We start from the raw sequence: 20,168 nt of genomic DNA, 5'->3' as shown, positions 1-20,168 counted from the left end.
GTAACATATCCAACATTAAAACTGTACCTTAGAACAAGAATCAATAATTCTAAAATTTAAATTTTGAGTCAAGAGCATTTGAAAAATTGAATCAAAATTATCTACTCTCTTATTAAAATGATATTTTTTGTCATAAAATTATCCATTAGGCTATAACTAGTTTTGCAATTGAGAGCATAACAATAATTCTAATGGTTTATTGTAAGGCTGAACTTATGCTGCTTCTAGCTCATTGATGCGGGGGATCAAGGTTTTGCTAGAATATTTTCATACCATATGAGAATGTTTTTCTATTAGAATTCTTTTGTGACAGTTTTGCAGTATTTTTGCATCAATAGGATTCTATGTTTCTCTTGAATAAATTCAGATTCATGATTATATGGGGTCGAAGTTTGAAAACACCTTTTTGTTTACATTTTAAGTGAATCAAAGGTGTTGGTCATCCATATTGTTCACTATACCATCACTATGACTGTATCTATCAATGTATTGCTATATTTTTCCTCATCCAATTTTGTTACAGTTGCTGTTCAAACGTTGTTTGGTGACATTGCAACTGAAGTGAAATATGGATCGTTGGCGTCAAAATGGCTTCAACAAGCCAGAAAAAGGGTGTTGAGAAGGTGAGTGAACAATTTTTTATTGTTTAAAATTACAACGTAAATTATTTAGCAGACCATTTCTAACCATGATTTTTTTTTTGTTATTGATGAAAAAGTATGGAATAATCATAAATTAGTAGTCCCAATACATCTGGAGGAATTGCGAACCATTTACTTGAATCAAAGAAGAACTCATCGTTTCGTCCACTTCACTGCTTGCTCCCAATACTCTTTTCCAATTTTTCTCTACATGTTGAAACTCAGATCAAATTCAGTCACGCTAAATCAAATCTTGAATTTGGAAGAGCTATTCACTATTTCAACTCAAATTGAGGCCTTACTCAATTCAAGACCTATTGTACCTCTTACTGAGGATCCAACTGATTTGTCCTACTTGTCACCAGGTCACTTCATCATTGGTAGACCTATCAATGCATTACCTTTCAAACCATCTAATACAAAACATACGAATTATTTGTCACATTGGCTACTTCTTTCCTCTCTCACTCAGAAGATTTGGGATGGTTGGTTAGAGGAATACCTAGTAACATTGCAAAAAAGGCAAAAATGGACTTCGGTCTCTGACAATATTAGTGTTGATACACTAGTTCTCCTTAAGGATGTAGGCACCCTTCCTACAAATTGGAAGATTGGTTGCATTGTTCAAACTTTCCCTGGTGCTGATAAAAAGGTTTGTGTGGTCTTAGTGTGCACTTCTGAAGGTACTTACAAAAGACCTATCATAAGTATTGCTCCTCGATATAACCTAAAAATACAGGTGCAGACAGACTAACTTTCAGTCAGAGGCCATTTAGGGTTGTAAGTTGTAAGTGTAAATTGGACTTTGACCCCCACGTAATCACTGCGAAATTTTGACAGTCGAAAGAAACAGTTCCAATATCAATCGAATTGAGGACTGAATCTGATCTCGTGCATCGAGGAAGCTCATTCTTTGTGACGATACACAAGCGGGGGTAACCTGTTGCACTGCGTTGCCTATCGAACGTTGAAAGTTCGTTCAATTTGAAACGGAAAGTGTTGACTACTATATTCTGCCTGCTACGGTAATCTGTCTATTGTAATCTGTTATTACTTATCAGGATTTAGACTAGATATTCCACTATCATTGTCTTGGAGTGCATTATTATCTTGCTATAGCTTCTTGAACTAATGGGAGTCGTCAGATTAATTATACTTATTCCGTCTTTATAAAAAAGATACTGTCCAATTCCTTCTTTAAACCCACTTTTCCTCACTGCAGGAGCTTCCCTTTTCCTGCCATGACAGCTCTCTAGGCATCTTCTAAAACCTTTCTGAATCTTTCCTATAACTTTTTCTTTTCTATTCTTTTGAGGGATAAGGATGACGAGAACAAGAAGTAAACAAGGAGAGGCTACTGAAAATGCACAGCATCTTCTAGATAATATTAAGAATGATTTAATCAACCTAGAAGTAGCTGAAATAGCGGTTAATTTTCATGGCATCCTTTCCGTTATCAGCAATAAGTACTCAAGTGATGCCATAATCGATTTAGTTCCTGAAGTCACATCACTATTGAATAAATTCGATGCTGCTATCAAAGTGAATAATGACTGGCTGTGATAGGCTGTCCCCTCGTCCTATGTCAGATCAGCATACTTTGCTTTTTTCCAGAGTATAATCGCGTATGGGCTTTTACTCTGGGGGAATAGTCCACATGTTCAAGATATATTGATAATTCAAAAAAAAGTTATAAGAATAATCACAAATTCTGAAAGATTGGCTCATTGTAAACCGTTATTCGCTCAAATAGGTATACTGACAGTAATAAACCTGTATATTTTTACTTGTCTCCTATATACGAAAAATAACTTGCCTAATAATCTGCTAAGGAGAAATATACATTCCCACAACACTAGGAGAAACGGGAATATAGAAATACCTTTCTGTAGGCTGACGAAATCTCTGGATAGCTATGAAGTTGTTGGAATGAGAATGTTTAATAAATTACCACATGAGTGGATAGAAGCTCCATTTCAATTATTCAGAAATAGGCTACATAGCTGGTTAATTAGAAATCCTTTTTATAGTTTGAAAGAGTTTTTCGAATTTCAACAAATTATTCTTTGATTAAGATGAACTATTTTATACTATTATTTCTAGTATTATGTAATATTTGTATATGTATTCGTATATGTAATATTTTACGTGTATTTTATTTTGACTGGTGTTTCTTACATTAACCCTCCATGTTATAATATAGGTTGACTATGTTTCCTAAACAATAATTTCTGACGTTGTCCATAACTATTGTAATGTTGAGCGGCAATAAAATTATATTTATTTATTTATTTATAAGATATCAAGCCGATCTCGTACTTTTCACACACCCTGTATGATTGGAGCACACAGAATGAAATGAATAGTGCTGAGCTAAAAATGAAAGCAGGAACCAAAGATCAAAGCAAATTAACAGTTTGTCATTCTAAGATTTCGACTTGTTTCGAACCCAATCGAATTGCTTTTCCAACATATAAAGTTTAAGCTTGTCATACAAAGTCAAATATCGAGGCGCCAAGCTTTGCTCGTTATTTTTATTTATTGATAAACAGAACACAATTCTCTAAAATTATCATGTTTGTATTTCACAGCTGGCTATACGTCAGCTTATGAATTTCGGGGATGCGATATTTTGATTTTCCACAGAATCACTCTCACTATCCACAGACGACGAAAGTCTCAGCTGTTCCAGCCAAGGATGAATATTATGCTTTTAATGTCATTCAGCGAGTTTTCCCAAGGATGAGACCTAGTGCAATCGAATTCTCATATCATAAACCTACTATGTTCCAAATATCGTGAAAATCGTTAGAGCCGTTTTCGAGATCTGTTGAACATAAATAACCATACATAAAAATATAAACAAATATACAGAAATTGCTCACTCAATTTAATAGGATGTAATATGAAAGCCCAACCAATGGATTTTCCATGATAGACTAGCTTACCCGGCGAACTTCGTATCGCCAAAAAGTCAATGTATCTCATGTCACACTTGACTTTTTTTGGTGAATCATGAAATTTAACTGACAATTAATATTTTCATTTACATCTCGATACAGACTTCGTATGTGCTTAGTCATGCAACATTTATTATTCCAAAAACATATTCTTCTCAATCAATTTGTAGTTATATCTATCAGTAAGTGTTGAATTAGAGAAATAGATAGGTTGAATCAGTGTTTCGAAGATGAATTTGATGTTTCCATAGTTGTTGATTGTCAATAGATAGTCCAGGGGATAGGCGATGTACGATGATTTACACAGAATTCCATATTCTTTACATCCTCCATTTCAGGATGAATATAAGCTAAGCTAAATTCTAAAAAAATATTTAGTCTGTCATTCTTCAGTAATCGATAAATGCAATATGAACAACTCTATTTCATGAGAAAAATATATTTTTCATCATCTTCCAGTTTCTCAATGATAGGGGAGTGATATTTATTTGTATATGTCTTCTAAGGAACGATTATCTACAGCTGGTACCAATCAACTACACTAACTTCAACTCCAAACTACCGGTTCAATACCAGTACACAATTTATCACAGGGTGACGTGTTTATTATACAGCTGGTAACTTTAGATGCGTGTGAATATTGGGGATGGTTTCTGACCAGAAATTTTAATAGGGGGGCTTATAATTATTATTTTTATTATCACCATTTTACAGACCTATGCTTTCGAAACTTTCGGCCGAGTGGCTACCTATGATTAAGCATCTAAAGTTACCAGCTGTACAATAATAGTATAATAAACACGTCACCCTGTGATAAATTGTGTACTGGTATCGAAACGGTAGTTTGGAGTTGAAGTTTATTTATTTATTTATTGTATAAAATACTATAATCATGATACAATTATGACATTGGAGGAAAAACTAGGCTAAGCCTGTACTATTTCTCTCCAAAAATTTTGATAGAATGTTAATGTTGTCCAAAAGAAAAGGTTATATAGTCACACACTGCTTCGTCACTTGATTTTCGGTCCAGAAATTATGATTTAAAATTTTGAATTTTGAAGGTTGATTTTATACTCTAAATGAATCACAATAAATTTAAAACTTTAGAAATATTGCACTTATTTAAAAAATAAGCTAGTGTAGTTGATTGGTACCAGCTGTAGATAATCGTTCCTTAGAAGACATATACAAATAATTATCACTCCCCTATCATTGAGAAACTGGAAGTTGTTGAAAAATATATTTTTCTCATGAAATAGAGTTGTTCATATTGCATTCATCGATTACTGAAGAATGACAGACTAAATATTTCTTTTAGAATTTAGCTTAGCTTATATTCGTCCTGAAATGGAGGATGTAAAGATATAATTATTGAAGTGGTTGATACTTTAAATATCAGCATGGAACTGTTGAACTAGATTCAATCTATTGGTGCTTCAATAGACCCTTGTGGAGTACAGATTATAACACCTGCTCGTATTCAATATTATGGAAGTCCACTCACCCATGATTTAGATTCCTGTACGACTCCGACAGCAATGCTATGAAGAAACTGCAAAAATAAATAGTTACCATTCAGTGTTCAGAGAAAAAAATAATAATCAACTCTTACCAAATTCTTAGAAGTGAAGACTTGACCTGATGTTCGGAGAAATTGACTATTTATCAGATAAATGTGAAAAAAATAATTTTGGGTTGAACCTTCTGCTCCCTTCCTTTCCTAATCTATTGATATACAGTATTATTATTTGTTATTTTATTGATGAATGAACTAAGTCAATTTATTCATTTATCGACAACAATTTTTGATTACAAATTTTCGGATGAACAAACAGACTTTTGTTCAAAGCTGGTTAAATCCCCAAGTAAAAATTATAAGAGCATTCTATTGGTTATGTTTATAATTTTGATGGCTGATATTCTAGAATCAGCTCCGTATTATAGCTTGCTTGTAGAACTCCAGTTTCTAAAAGTCCAGACACCACGTACTTTTTGCTGGAAAAACACCCTAATTTTTTTCGTGGGAAAATAATTCTGGAGTATTGGACATCATAAATACAAAAAGTTGACCCTCTAGCCCTGGAGCTTTTTACAGAGTGCCCCAAAAACCACGGATTTTCGGTTCCTTTTCTAGTTCTTTGAGATTTTTGCCGGATTGAGCCATAGGAAAGAGTAATCCACTCTTGCCTTTTCCTTGGACAATAAAATTACGAATAAAATGGAATGATTGAGAGCTGTTAAACTCCATTGAATGCTGAGTTAGAATCTTTCAAAAGTGAGCAAATTTTTTGGAAAAATTTGAATTTGAAGAAAATTTTGTTTTTAATCAACTATTTCTTTCGATTACAACCATTCAAATTTAAGATTCAAAATCTCTGTGGGCGTAATTTTGTGCTCTACAACCTGAAACCAGGTGGATCGTTTCATCTCAGATAGATTTCCAGATACACCCGATAACAATGTTCTTCATCTTTCGAAAAACACCGTTACCCAGCTTCAACCCCTATCATCAACTTCATTTTTCTCTTATTGAGAATCCGCACAATAGTTGACCGAACGTAGTGAGGTCTATGTTCTAACTCGAATTTTCTTTTGTCTGTTGTGATGTACCAAAAGATTATACAGCCCTCAAACTATAGAATAGATTTATTCATAGGCCATTATGAGAACAAAATAAATTCTATCACCGAAAAGCATTACAATCTTATCTGAGGTAGATAGACGATCGTTATCTAACCTACAAAGTATGAAATAAATAAAACGGTATTTATATGCTTTTCAAAAAAAATTTGTCAACGGAAAGAACCATATATGTTTGTATGTCTATTGATTGGATCAGTAAAACCAAAGACCTTAAAGATATACCTTTAAGAGACCTTAAAGATGCATCTTTAAGGTCTTTGAGTAAAACTATATTTGAAGGTTAGATTTGAAACAAAAACATAACCCCAAAACAGACCAAAGCTAACTTGTAAACAAGTAGCAAATTGAGAAGGCAGTTCGACTAATGATCGATCATGAAAATTATATAATATCAACTTTTTTATTTTTATACTTTTATTTCTATGCCGAATAGGCCTGAATATTTATTTAATGAACTATCATAAAAATATACTTGTTAGAAATATGAAGACAGATTAGCTTAGCCAGTATATGATGATTGAGGGTCGATATTCTAACATATAAAAAACCATAAACAAAAAAAGAAATATTAATTTATTCTATTTTCTGAATCATAATTTTGTATTAACTTATTTTTGCCTATTTAACTAGTGCAGTTTATGACCCTTTCCAAGGGCTATTATCTATTTTATTTTGTTCAATCAAAGAGTACCGAATTTTTACATAATATTCATAATTTAAAGATTCAAATCCGCTATCATTCAATATTCATTCTGTATCGATTAAAAATCATAATTTGTAGAATCTGTTCATTAATTTATTCAATATTTGCTGTAAAAGTGTATCTCTCAGAATATATCCATATTACCGTTTCGTTAAACTGGGTTTACTTCATTATACCTCTAAATTCGTTCTTTCTCGACTGACACATATTGATCGTGCAGGACACATCCTGTTTTGCAATAGTCAGACATTATTGAGTATAGTATCTATTATAAGACTATTATTTCTTCTGGTGGTAAATGGTGGTCGATTTTCTTACCAAATAATAAATCTTTTTATTGGGAATATCCCATAGAATCAAATAATAAATCGACTCCCACTAGCCTACCACACCGAGGTGAAGTGAATCCTGCATTATCAGCCGATCAACATCACAAGGAGAAGTAATAGATCGTATAAACAGCATTAGAATTAAACTCGGTACTCGAAATATTTACTATTTTGGTTCAGCATTTTGCCTTCATACAACCCATAGTACTCATCAGAGACCTGGTTCGCATGGATTTGCTATTCTGTCTGTTGTTTCATGCGGTCTAATATCTTTCCCAATCATGGCACAATTATTGGATTCTAAATATATTAGTCATCATTTGGAGAAAAAGTTCACTTCTAAATTACTATCTCTGTCTGATCCTAGTGACAGCATAATTCATACTCAGCAGATTCAAATTGAACTGCATTTTATTATCAAATTGGATTTAATTCCATCTCACTATAATATAACCACCTACAGTGTTAAGTTAGAAATTCAGATCCCTTACTTCGGCTACCTTTGTAGACCGCCAAACCCTCTATTGAGCAAATTAATTTTTCCAATCTATTCCATCCATACACCAGTCGTTCTACTTAGATACTCTGAATTAAATGATACCGATAGTCCAGCTAAACAAAGGCTGGTCAACCTAACCTACAACTACATACCGCTAAATCATAACCTCAAATACTGTAATTGTTCAATTATTTTCTTCAATCCAACCATTTTAGTTATTAATTCCCTTTTTTACTGGACATCCACCCCCCTCCACGGAGCAAAATAGGCTGCAATATTTGCCAACACAAGGTAAGACCTACTATACGAAGAAACCGTACTCATGGTTGAACGATTCCAATCGTAGTTTATTGTCTTATGATTCAAATTATATATTTTCGTGTCCCCCCATGGAGTAAGATTATGACACATGTCCTCCCCATGGAGCGGATCTGTGACACTATCTGTATGTATGTAACGCAATTATGACCAAATGCGTTGATAGAATTCGACTGGCTGGCCGCTATGGCTTCGTATAAATGAGCGCTGCTATCCAGAGATTGTCAGTTTGGTGTAAGGGTAAGCATCCCTGACCGGCAATTTGGAGGTACTGGGTTTGATTTCCGGGCTGACAAATAATTTTTGAATAGTAGCGCTCATCGAATTTCCATCTAGCTGTTTACCCTGTTGTCAATATATGTAGTAGCAGAAGTCTTCAAGGTGAATCACAGCATTTAATTTTGATTTTAGTTGAATAATAATTGATAGAATTCTATGAGATTTGACAGGAATATTCCTTCTTCAACTGCGCATCGATCTAAACACAAGGTTTTTTGAAATTTTTCTTTTCAAGGATAATATGAAAAGAAAAGGAATTCCTTCATACTCCGATATCTATCTTCTTCTTCTATATATATGAAAGCGAAATGGCACTCACTCACTCACTGACCCACTCACTCGCAGGACTAAAAATCTACAGGACCAAAAACGTTCAAATTTGCTAGGTATGTTCAGTTAGCCCTTTAGAGGCGCACTAAGAAATCTTTTGGCGATATTCTAGCTCTAAGGGTGGTTTTTAAGGGTTTGAAGTTCTTTTAGCATATATATTCTTCTTAAACCAATATCTTGAAATTATAATTGAAATGTCCATACCATATGTTAATAAAGAACTACGAGTATAATCTAGAGAGAGTACCTCTTCGAAACAGTTGTTCTGGTAACTAAATTAAAAATTTTGTCAGGTTGGCATTAAGTTGAGTTGACTTTGTTAAGTTGTTACCAAGTTGAAGATTGAAATGCATTTATCCAGGACCTCCTAAATACCAATTTATCCAATTAGCCAAAATTAGCGTTTTCTCAGCTTTTCTGCGTTTCCTCACCTTTTTCAATAATTTATGGAAATATATTAAAACAAATTCAGTACACAGGTTTTGCCGAGGTGGAAGAATTTTGTTCGCCAAAGATACGCCGATATAGTAACAGGTGTTTTTCGAGATCAAATTGACATAATACGTTCAAATTCGGTACAGAGGTTCCGCTGAGGTCTACATGCAGGCGAGCGAAGCGAGCCCGCTGATCTAATTTTTGGACAATCCAGTCGGGGGTCCAGAATTCGGTACAGAGGTTTCGCTGAGGTCTACATGCAGGCGAGCGAAGCGAGCCCGCTGATCTCATTCTTGGACGATCCATTCGGGGGTTCAGGGGGCGGAGCCCCCTGGCTAGACGGATATGGCGAGCGAAGCGAGCCTGACGGCTATTCACTAATATAGGTATATCATCTACTCTGAAGATAGGATTAATCAGACTATAGAATTATCCATAATCAATCAGCTGACAAGTGGATACACAGATGTCTGTAGAACAGTAGACCTCACGCAGTTAAAAACCACAGCCTCTTTTAATACTGTCCATCAGAGTGAATTATGTCATGTCCTGACGTATTGGTGTCTGTGTAAAGTTATATATAACTTTACAATTATTAAAAAGGGAAACAAGAGAAAAAATATCGCACTTCATTGAATATTCACAACGATTCAGTATAACTAATAAGATTAGAAGAGAAAGTTATTTGAGTTAGATTCAGGAAAGTTAGTGAAGGGGTTGAAAAAGGGGTATGAAAAATATGTATATACAAAGAAAGATGAAACAATAATTGAGAAAATGGAGAGTTAGTAGAACTCAAAAATAATAATTAATTATCAATTGAGCAGCATAATTTTTCACAAGTTTTTTGAATGTATTATAGCGGTCATTGAACGGGGGGGGGGGTTTTGATTGGGGTTCAAGGAATGGGTTTCGTCTATTGTACTATTATTTAGGTAGGGATTGAGATTGTAAGCGGTTCTCACAGACGGTGTTTGAAATAGCATATTAAGTCTTGGTCTATTCCATGGTGGAGCATGGAAATTTTACAAATTGATTGAATCTGGCACGAATATATTATTATTTAGAATTTCATATAATAACATTTATGCTGTAATGGATTTTCTGGTTTTTGATTTTTGGACTTCAAATATTGACCTCGAAGTTTCAGTGGGAAAAGCTATTGGACAAAATGTATTATACTTTTGGAAATAAATATACCTCATTTACTTATTTTGAATAATCTCCAAATCATTAAGGGCAGTGCTTGACGGCATTTCGGTGTGTCAACAACTAATGGCTGTTTGGGTTGTTATATCGACAATAATTCGTTGTAAACAACTATGCTACCATTATCATCAAAAGCTTACCGAGTTGAAAGCGGAGAGAAGTCGGGAGAGGATATGCAACTCCAAGTTATCAATTGCATGCCACATCGCTTGTAATTAATAGTCCACACGACAGCTGATTTTTTACCAAGTTACATTGAGATATAAATTGCATGCAATTTATAATCCACTCGACAGCTGATTCATGATGGATGATTCTAAAGTCTGATTTTTACTGTAATATTGGCGTTGAAGGAGACCTCTTTTCTTTCTGTATTATCCTTAAAATGCGAAATTTCAAAAAAACCTCATGTATACGTCGACGCGAAATTCAAAAGGAACATACCTATCAAATTTCATGAAAATCTATTACTGCGTTTCGCTGTAAATGCGGAACATGAATGTAAACATAATATAAACAAAGATATAAACATAAATCTAAACATAAATCTGAACAAAAATATAAATATAAAGAGGAATGCAAAACCGTCGATTTGAATTTTAGACCTCACTTCGCTCGGTCAATAAAGTCTATAGTTTCAATCAAATACCTTTAAAAGGTATTCATCTCTAAGGTCTTTGGTTTCAATATTTCGTTTTTTCAGTCATGGAATTATTATGCGTGCCCATCAGTTTCAATACTCTCACATTTAAAAAAACTAATTTAATAGGTGATTAAAAATAACCGAATGAACTAAATAATGCTGAAAATTTTTGATATTCTTGATAATAAAAAATTAATTACCATCAGATGGAAAGATTATCACAGAACTGGATGAATTATATCATAAATGGAATACAAATTCAAAGGTGAACAGAGTTAGTTGACATCAGTTACTTGTGGATGAGAAAACTTTGTGAGGTCTACTGTTCACAGAACTACTAATAGATGTATGTTGACTACTTACAATAGTCAGTATGCCAATAGTGTAGATATGCATTGCACTTGCTCTGAGTGAAGTCTAGAGTCAAGAGGATGGAGACTAGTCTGGAGGATGAAGACTTCCAAGAGTGAAACGTTGTTGTAGAAACGTGGAGAACGACTCTGACAGTAGGAGAATGGAAACCTCTCTTATGTGAAATCGTGACAATACAACTGATTGCTTGAACCAGTGAGAAAACAAATAGTTGTTAGAGCTCTACTGTATTGAATGCTTATTCCGATAAATATTGTATACGATTGGATATATTGTTCGCAGAGTATAGAAGTATATTTTTTAAACTCCAACACACCGATTTTCGCCGACACGACAACGTCAATCGTTTGAAAATTTGCAAATTTCATGTTTGAAGCTGCATAACTCAACCTGTATAGTAGCTGAGGACGCCAAATTTGGCTCCGAAATTTCTCAGGTAGAGCTCATTCTATGGTGCAAATTTCAGCCAAATCTGAAATACTTTTTTTTACTGTTACAAAATGCACGATGGTTTCTCTCATTTTTTTGTGAAAAAAATCGCTCAACCTTCATGACCGTTTACTCTTTGATGCGAGTAACACGAATCTGGAATACAATTTGCAAAATTCATTACCGTTCATCGAATATGATGAGTATTTAAGACTATTTGTCTTTAAAATTGACCGAGCATGCATCTCCCCGACATGAGCAAAAAAGTTGTTTAAAGTCTCTGGATCAATATTAATTTCTTCACTTTCTACAGACTTTTCGTTTATGATTCCATCTACTTTTTTCCAAAGTTTTTTAGGATTACCTTTGCAATTGTTTATTTGATTCTTCCAATAAATTTCCTTAGCAATTTTTATTTATTCATCTAGTATTTTCCTATACTTCAAGTCTTGCATTAGTTTCAAATTGAGTGGTTCTTTTTTAGCCGTTTATACATTTTATCTTTAGTATTTATCGATTTTATAAGTCCAGGAAAAATCCATGGATCTAATGGTCTACTTTCATGGGATATAGATATTTCCTGAGTAGCCAGTTGGATATGGTTGGAAATAATATTTAGATGTTGTACAGAAACATCAGTACTGTCAAAACTATTATGAACAATTTGAGACCAGGTTTTAGTGCTCAAACTTTCTCTCAATTTAGCGTAATCTATCTTTTTGATTTTCTTAGGACACTCCTGACAACATTCCCTTTTTAGCCTATGTGAAGCGAAATATATGATCTATACAAGACATTGGGAATTCTGTGACACTGGTATTACCATTTATTAGAGTTCTTAAACCATTTTTACTCAAAATATAAATGTATTCAGCAACAAATCTATCAAAGTGATTCAAGTTTAAATTCGAATCACCACCGGATCTCGAAAACGGCTCTAAAGATTCTCACGGAATTCAGAACATAGTAGGTTTATAATAATAAAGATTCGATTGCACTAGGTCTCATCCCTGAGAAAACTCGCTGAAGGACATTAGAAGGATAATAATTATTATTCATCCTTGGAAAAACAGATGATAATAATTATTTCCTACAGATTCCTTGAAAAGTGTCCATTTCTGCACTGATTGCAGGTTGCAAAGAATCACTTTTCCGCACTAGTGCGCAAAGTGAGTACTTTGCGTACTCCAGATTTGCAGCATGACAAAGCAAAATAGTTAGTAGGTTATATGGAGCACCAGTGCAGCAAAATCAAAATTAAATTGGTAATATTCATAGTAAGGCCCACGTTATAATAGCAGTGGAGAACAGCGTTGCCTATTTATTATGTGCCTTGATTATAGTCATTTCAATGCTTACATAACATAAACCTCCTTCAAGCAGTCACATAAATTTTCAATTGAATTACTAATCATTATAATTCAATTATTATTATTCAATTTTAAATAAATTAAGGTTTTTATTAATAATAAAATTACACAGAAAAACATTTTATGGATTTCAGGGAATTTTACCCATAATTACCCACTTTTCATATTCAATGGTAACTGTAGGAAAAATTTAATGTGAAATACGTGCGCAAAGTTCGTTTGCTGCACTCAAGAAACCATTCCGCCCTCGCCTACGGCTCGTGCATAAACGTTTCTTTCGGTGCAGCAAACTGTCACTTTGCGCACTAGTTGCACAAATAACTATTTCGTCTTCTGTTGGTGATGGAAGTGAGTGAGCGAGTTCATGTGTGTGGGACTGTGTCAAAATCATGACTCAGCTGTTGAACTTTTTTAATCAGTTGGATCCTTTTTTAAGGAGTTGGCAGGACTGCCAGGTGTAAATAGATCGTACTCAGTATTGCTCCGTGGTTTTTTAGTAAATTCTGAAGTTTTATTGTATATTGTAGGCTATACAGTGGTCAGTGTTATCATACAAGTGTTTTTCCATCCTTACTTACGTGAAAGTGAATTTTCGTAACATTCAGTATCGTGGTTTCATAGCGTATTGCTCGTCTCTGTATGCAGGTGAAGAGTTTTGTTATTGAAAGTCACAGTTATAGAAGATAAACAGTTACGAACGGGTCTGCTGATAATGGAACAGCACCCACACTTCACACTATCAACAAGCTATACTGACAGGAAAATCTCTATCTTGCAGTTGTTCAAAATAATTTTACTTTCCCGGTATGCAGGCTGGCCAGTGTAACGTTCTCTGGTCAAAAATTCCCAATTAAGATCGTCGATTCAGTTCTGAAATTTTACTGGTGAAGCCAGCTGGTGTTGACATTGAACTTTATCAAAGCAACACTCTCGAAAGAAATATGCGCGGTTTATTTTGAAATGCTCTTCACATTATAATTTCTGAACTACATCCTTTCTCTCTCAAACCCTCAATAAAATAACCCTCTGTTATTCAGGAGCTTACCGTTTCTCGCCCAAAAACGCCTTGATAGCTCTCTGGGCATTCCTTAATTTTCCTCTGTCTCTATTCCTGATAAAATAAATGATCGAGTGTTTCAAAAGTAATTAATTTAAATATTAATTCCAATCATTTGTATTCAAAATGGTTTCTTTAATAATAAGTAAAACAAATAAAGGAAATCCGAAGTTGATTTATGATAAATATGATTACAGAAAAGGTACCGCAAGGGCATCAGGTGACATTTTGTGGCGATGTTTGGACAAGGCTTGTAAAGCGCAACTAGTGACTGATAAATTAGTAGATGTCATAGTTGATCTATCATCTGCTAATCATAGTCATCCCGTTCCAAGTTCCACAAATGATTCTATCTCAAGTGCTTACTGTTCTATTCCAAATATGACAAATAAGGATAAGAGTATTCTGATCAATAAATTATCTATAGATGAAAGAGACAACAATTTGGAGGGAATCGAACGAAATGAACAAAGTTCAATGGTTAAGGAGTTAATGCTCCAAAGGGACAACCTGTTAATGGAGAATGAGCGCTTAAGGACTCAATGGGATGATGCAATCGAGAGGTCTATGTCGAATGACATCAGAATACTGGAACTGACTACAGAGAAACAAACCAATGAGGTGTCTTCTCAAACTGATGAAAATATAGGTTTTGTTGAATCACAGATTGCATCACTAAACAACCAATTGGCATCCATGTCGACGACAATTGAAGTATTAGAGGCCGACAATAAGACGCTATGGGATGAATATTTGTTGTCTACAGAGGAGGCAAAGAAATGGAGAGAGATGTACTTAACTTTGTCAGAGTCCAGGTCTAGTGATAATAATTCACGATTCGAAAACCTTATAGATCGGTGTGATGATCGTAATAAGGGTGAAAAGGGTCGAAAACATCGGGGCAGAGTAGAGAAGACTGTCATTAACTCTAATATAAAATCAACCTATGCGAATATGAACATCTACAGTGACAGAGTCATGGTAGGAGTATCCCACTCTTGATCAACTCCATATCACCAAATTTAAATGTTTATGGATGTATAAAGTCCGGTGCAAAATCTAAAGCTATCCTGGAGAGCTGTGTTGAACAATGCGAATCATTCACAATAAAAGATACAGTGGTTATAATAAGTGGTACGAATGACGTTTCGTGCAATGAAGCAAAAAATGCAGTGAAATCAATAAAACGAACGATCAACAGCCTTCAAGACACGAATGTTATTATCGCTAACCTACCGCATCGTTTCGATCTGAGGAACAGTTCATGTGTAAACGTCGAAATAGATAAAACGAATGAACGAATTAATGACTTGTCAATGCGTTTCAACAATGTTAAGATTTTAGATTTAAGTAGGACTAGTAGAGACATGCACACAAAACATGGGCAACATTTAAATTTAAAAGGGAAAAAATATGTTCGAGATGAAATAATTAGACTAAGCGAAATGTTCCATAATAATGATAATAATCAGGTTATTGAATCGTGTGACGGGCATTATGATGATGGGGGACATTTCTTATGGTCTTTGATGCAAGAAACACGAATCTGGAATCATATTTTCAAAATTCCTCACCGTTCAGGAGATATGACCATTTTAAATTCGAAAATTTGATGTTTGACGCTTCTTTTTCTTCTTCTTCTTCTTCTTCTTCTTCTTCTTCTTCTTCTTCTTCTTCTTCTCCTTTTCCTCCTTCTTTTTCTTCTCCTATTTCAAAAACCGGGTTTTCCAAGATTTTCCAAAAAACGGCTTCAACGATTCTGATCAAATTTATACTTAAAATAGTCATTGATAAGCTCATTATTTTGCTGTCACAAGCTGGCTCAGATCTTAGAATAGTGTAGACTTGAGATGCGCGTGAGCACAACTGACAGGTGGTCAATTTTCATAACGGCAAGGAAAGTTGTGTGAGTGCGCCACACCAGATTTTTGTATTATCAATGACGTTCATCATTTTCTCAAAATCAACTTTCATTCTAGTATTAGAGTAGGAGATTCAAGCTCTATTATTCACTCTTCACTTGATAAGAAGTATTCTTGATTATTATTATTGGGGAAAGTTTGAGGAGGAGGAGGAGGAGTAGGTGAAGGAGTAGGTGGAGGAGTAGGGTGAGGAGGAGGAGGAGGAGAAGTAGGTGCAGGAGGAGGAGAGGATGAGAAGTTGAAGGAGGAGTAGGTGGGTGATGATGAGGAGGAGTAGGTGGAAGAGGAAGAGGAAGAGGAGGAGGAGGAGGAGGAGGAGGAGGAGAAGGAGTAGGAGAAGGTGTAGGAGAAAGAGGAGGAGGTGGAGGAGTAGTGGAGGAGGAGGATTAGTTGGGGGAGGAGAAACAGTAGGGTGATTGATTGATTGATTGATTGATTGAGTACTTTATTTATGTAGATTACAATATATACTGTTTTATACACTGTAATATTACATTTTTTCTCACATTGGAATCGAATCTTCAATTCGAGATCTATGAAACTTTATAGTAAATATCAGAATCATCGATATACGGACAAACTTTTTGACTGAGAATTTTTTATCGTAAATGATTGTTGCATTGTTCCATGGTGTCACCGAGGCTGGGTTGACAGAATTGAAAAGATAAATAGTTTATTTAAATCGAGATGATATATAAAAATTTAAAATAACAGTTTCAAAATAAAGTTTTATTGAGAATATAAAATGTGAATTCTAAACTTGTAATTTATAAATTTTTTGGTGACGTGTCCGTGACATCGACACTGATTTTAAGATGTGGCCAATAGCCACTGTTTTTCAACTATAAACTGGATAAGTACTTAGTTCGTAGTTACTTTAGATGCTTAGGCTTGTAAGATATTGTTCTTTGTGTATTTATGTAGTATATTGCCAAAATTCATCTGAAGATTATAAGTTCATTTACTCTGAAAATTGGATTTCTCATTCATAGGCGATAGATCCATTCATAGTTTATCAAGAATCTATTACATTGGAGCCGACAACTATCCTTAGGTTAATAGGTGTGAAATGCTATCCAGCCGATTTAGGAGAAATTGGTAGCTCGGCAAATGTTACCCCTGTGGTGGGACCGAATTACAAAATAAATATGTCCCAAATGGTACGCCCTGGTGTGGGACTCAAACTACAAAATATATCCCTGGTTATAAAAAAATATTGGTAGGATAGATATCTTGATGAATTATGAATGGGAGATGCTGCTAAGTGGGAAATCGGTTCGAGAAAGTTCAGGTTCTAATGAGTAAATATCTTTTACGCAGTAGCAAGATGGAGAACAATAAAAATAATGAAGTTTTATCCAGTGAAAACATTCAAAACTTAGATGAAGAATCACAAGATTTAGACCTAACCTTAAACAATGACTCAAACGATAGTGTAGTTGTAAGTGAAAACGTTTCAAATGTAACAATTCATGAGAAAGTAGTAGAAATATCAAATGAAACAAGTATGGTAGGAGCTAAAAATGATACAAATCTTATAGCATTCCTAACACAAAGGTTTGATGAGCAAAATGCTAAGTTTGATGCTAGGTTTGATGATATGAAGCAAGAATTTGCTAGCATACGACTAGATCAGGTTAGTACAAAGCGGGAGATAAAAGAGATAAATGATACATTAAGTAAAAATCACAAAGAAATAGGTCATCTACAGCAGAAAACTAATGATCTTGAAACATCAATGTTAGATGTAGAAAAATCAATGCAAAACAAAATCATTCAAGTTTCTGATAGGGTCAATGAGGTTAATGAAAGAGTAAATAAAAATAAGATCATAGTTGAGCAACAAAATATGACACAAAATGCTATCAATGCAGAAAATAATGAAAGTATTAAGCATGTTGAAAAAGAGGTTGTAGAATTAAACGAAAAAGTAGACAAGGAAATCAAGGTATTATCCTCTTTGAAAATAGATTGTCAAGAAAATACAGCTGCTATAACTGAGGTTAGAAAAAACATAAATAAAATTAACATGTCAACAAAACCGATGTGTAATCATACTGGTAACAATAGTAATTTCGATAGGTTTGAATTCCAAATGCAAATTGACAAAAAGAATCCAATGCATTTCTTAGTAAACTTGACCGAGTATCTTGAGAGAAATGAAATCACAAACTGGATCAAAATTAAGGGTATTTTGGAAAACAATTTTAATTCAAATTTTGCTCATCGTGATTGGTGGATTTTCATCCGTTTTGATGTAAATAACTTTGAAGAATTAAAGAGAAATTCATTGCTAGAATGTGGTCAGACGACATTCAGTCATCTGCTATAAATGATTTGAGATTTGGAAAATATAAGACAAACTTATCTAAGAATCTTACTGAGTATTATATTTCTCGTTTCAACATTGCTAAGAATCTAATTCCAGCCTTAGATAAAGATACTATTTTCAAGTTTTTGAAAGGTCATTTTGATGAAACCATATCTACAGCTGCTATTATTCGTAACATTAAGACTAGTGATGAGTTTATTTGTTTGTTGAATGAGTTTGACAATACTGACACTTACAAAGTAAACAGACAAATGCCCCGTGATCATAACAATGCTCAAGCTGGAGGTCAAAATAAAACAATAAGTTTTCATCAGAGTGAACATAGGGATGATAGAAATAGATCTCAGAATTCAAATGGGTGTGATGTTTCATGATAATAATAAGCAGTATCAAGGAGGTAGGAATTATTCCCAAAATCGACGTTACCAAAATGGACCAAACAATAATGGTCATAGAGATCAAAATTTTCAGCATAATTTCAGAGATAATAGAAATCATCAACTTGTGAATTCGAATCAATCAAATCCAAATCGACCAGCTAACAACTACCAGTTAGATTTCAGCTTCCCACCGCCAGGTTATATGCCTGCTCAAACTTCAAATCAGACAAATGCAAATCGTCCAAGACATAATGATCCTTTAAACTAATATTGGGACGACGAAACGACAGCCCTGCTCTCCCAGTTAAGGAAAGGTCAAATTTTGATATAACACTGTAGACATGAATAAAATAAATTTTGATTCTGAAACTTCAAACAGGTTTGAAGTAAGAAAGCCAGAATTAATCAGTCAAATTCATGTGCAAGAAAATAGTTATAAGAATTTAAGTAATGAAGTAATGCCTAGTTATCAAGAAAGTCATATTAAAGCATCAAGTGTAAATATGGTACATACTCCAGAAATTTAGGTAGATGAAGCTATGAGTAAATCTGAAACTGTTTGTCAAGAAGAACCATACATGATAGGTTGTATTTTTAATGAACTATTGGAGGAACAAGAGAATACTCCACCTACTGGATATGATTTAGCAGAAATAGAAGTACAAATTTTCAATAAGAAATATCAAATGATTATTGACACTGGGTCTGAGGTAAATGTAATTAATGAGAAACTTGTTGATGAAATGAAGAAAAACAATCTCAAGTTGAACTTAGTACCAGCTCCTAATGTAAGTATAGTTGTAGCTACTGGTATGAGACATAAGAAGGTAAATAAACAGATTATGTTAGAAGTATTTTTTGATCAGTTGGAATTGCCAATAGTTTTTCTTATAGTTCAAGATTTAAATGTAGATATTTTGGTGGGTTGTGATTTCTTAAAAGATGCTGGAGCAATTATTGATTTTAATCAAAATATGATATCATTGAAAGATTGTTGTTTTCCATTTATAAAAAAGGATACCTTGAAGTACAATAGACTTTTTCATGTTAACATAGTAAGAGACCAAGAAACGTTTGATACTTTATGGAATCAGCAGATTTATAATTTAAGATTCCAGCTAAGCGATGAATCTCCTGAATTGGTAAACATGTTAATTGAAGTATTTGAAAATAACAAAGATATTTTCTCTGATAGTCCTGGATCTGCCAAAGACTATTTATGTCAACTTAAAATGAAAGATGAGGCAGACATTCAGTTTCTGGAATAAAATCAACTTCGCCGAATTTCTCTGGATTGTAAGGGAAAATTCCAGC

General features: G+C 34.0%; 1 long non-coding RNA gene across 1 annotated transcript; it reads right to left on the bottom strand.

Annotated features, from left to right (window-relative positions):
- Positions 1–5,054: 5,054 nt before the first annotated feature.
- Positions 5,055–13,886, bottom strand: LOC120356013. Its single transcript, XR_005573889.1, has 3 exons — positions 13,742–13,886; positions 11,356–11,949; positions 5,055–5,156 (listed from the first exon to the last, which is right to left on the bottom strand). It is a non-coding gene; the product is annotated as an uncharacterized LOC120356013 (long non-coding RNA).
- Between the last annotated feature and the right edge of the window lie 6,282 nt (positions 13,887–20,168).

Source organism: Nilaparvata lugens, unplaced genomic scaffold (assembly GCF_014356525.2).
Source record: "Nilaparvata lugens isolate BPH unplaced genomic scaffold, ASM1435652v1 scaffold5530, whole genome shotgun sequence".
In the NCBI taxonomy this organism is placed as follows: domain Eukaryota; kingdom Metazoa; phylum Arthropoda; class Insecta; order Hemiptera; family Delphacidae; genus Nilaparvata; species Nilaparvata lugens.
The sequence above is the reverse complement of the archived record's forward strand: the minus strand, read 5'-3'. Positions and strand labels throughout refer to the sequence as shown.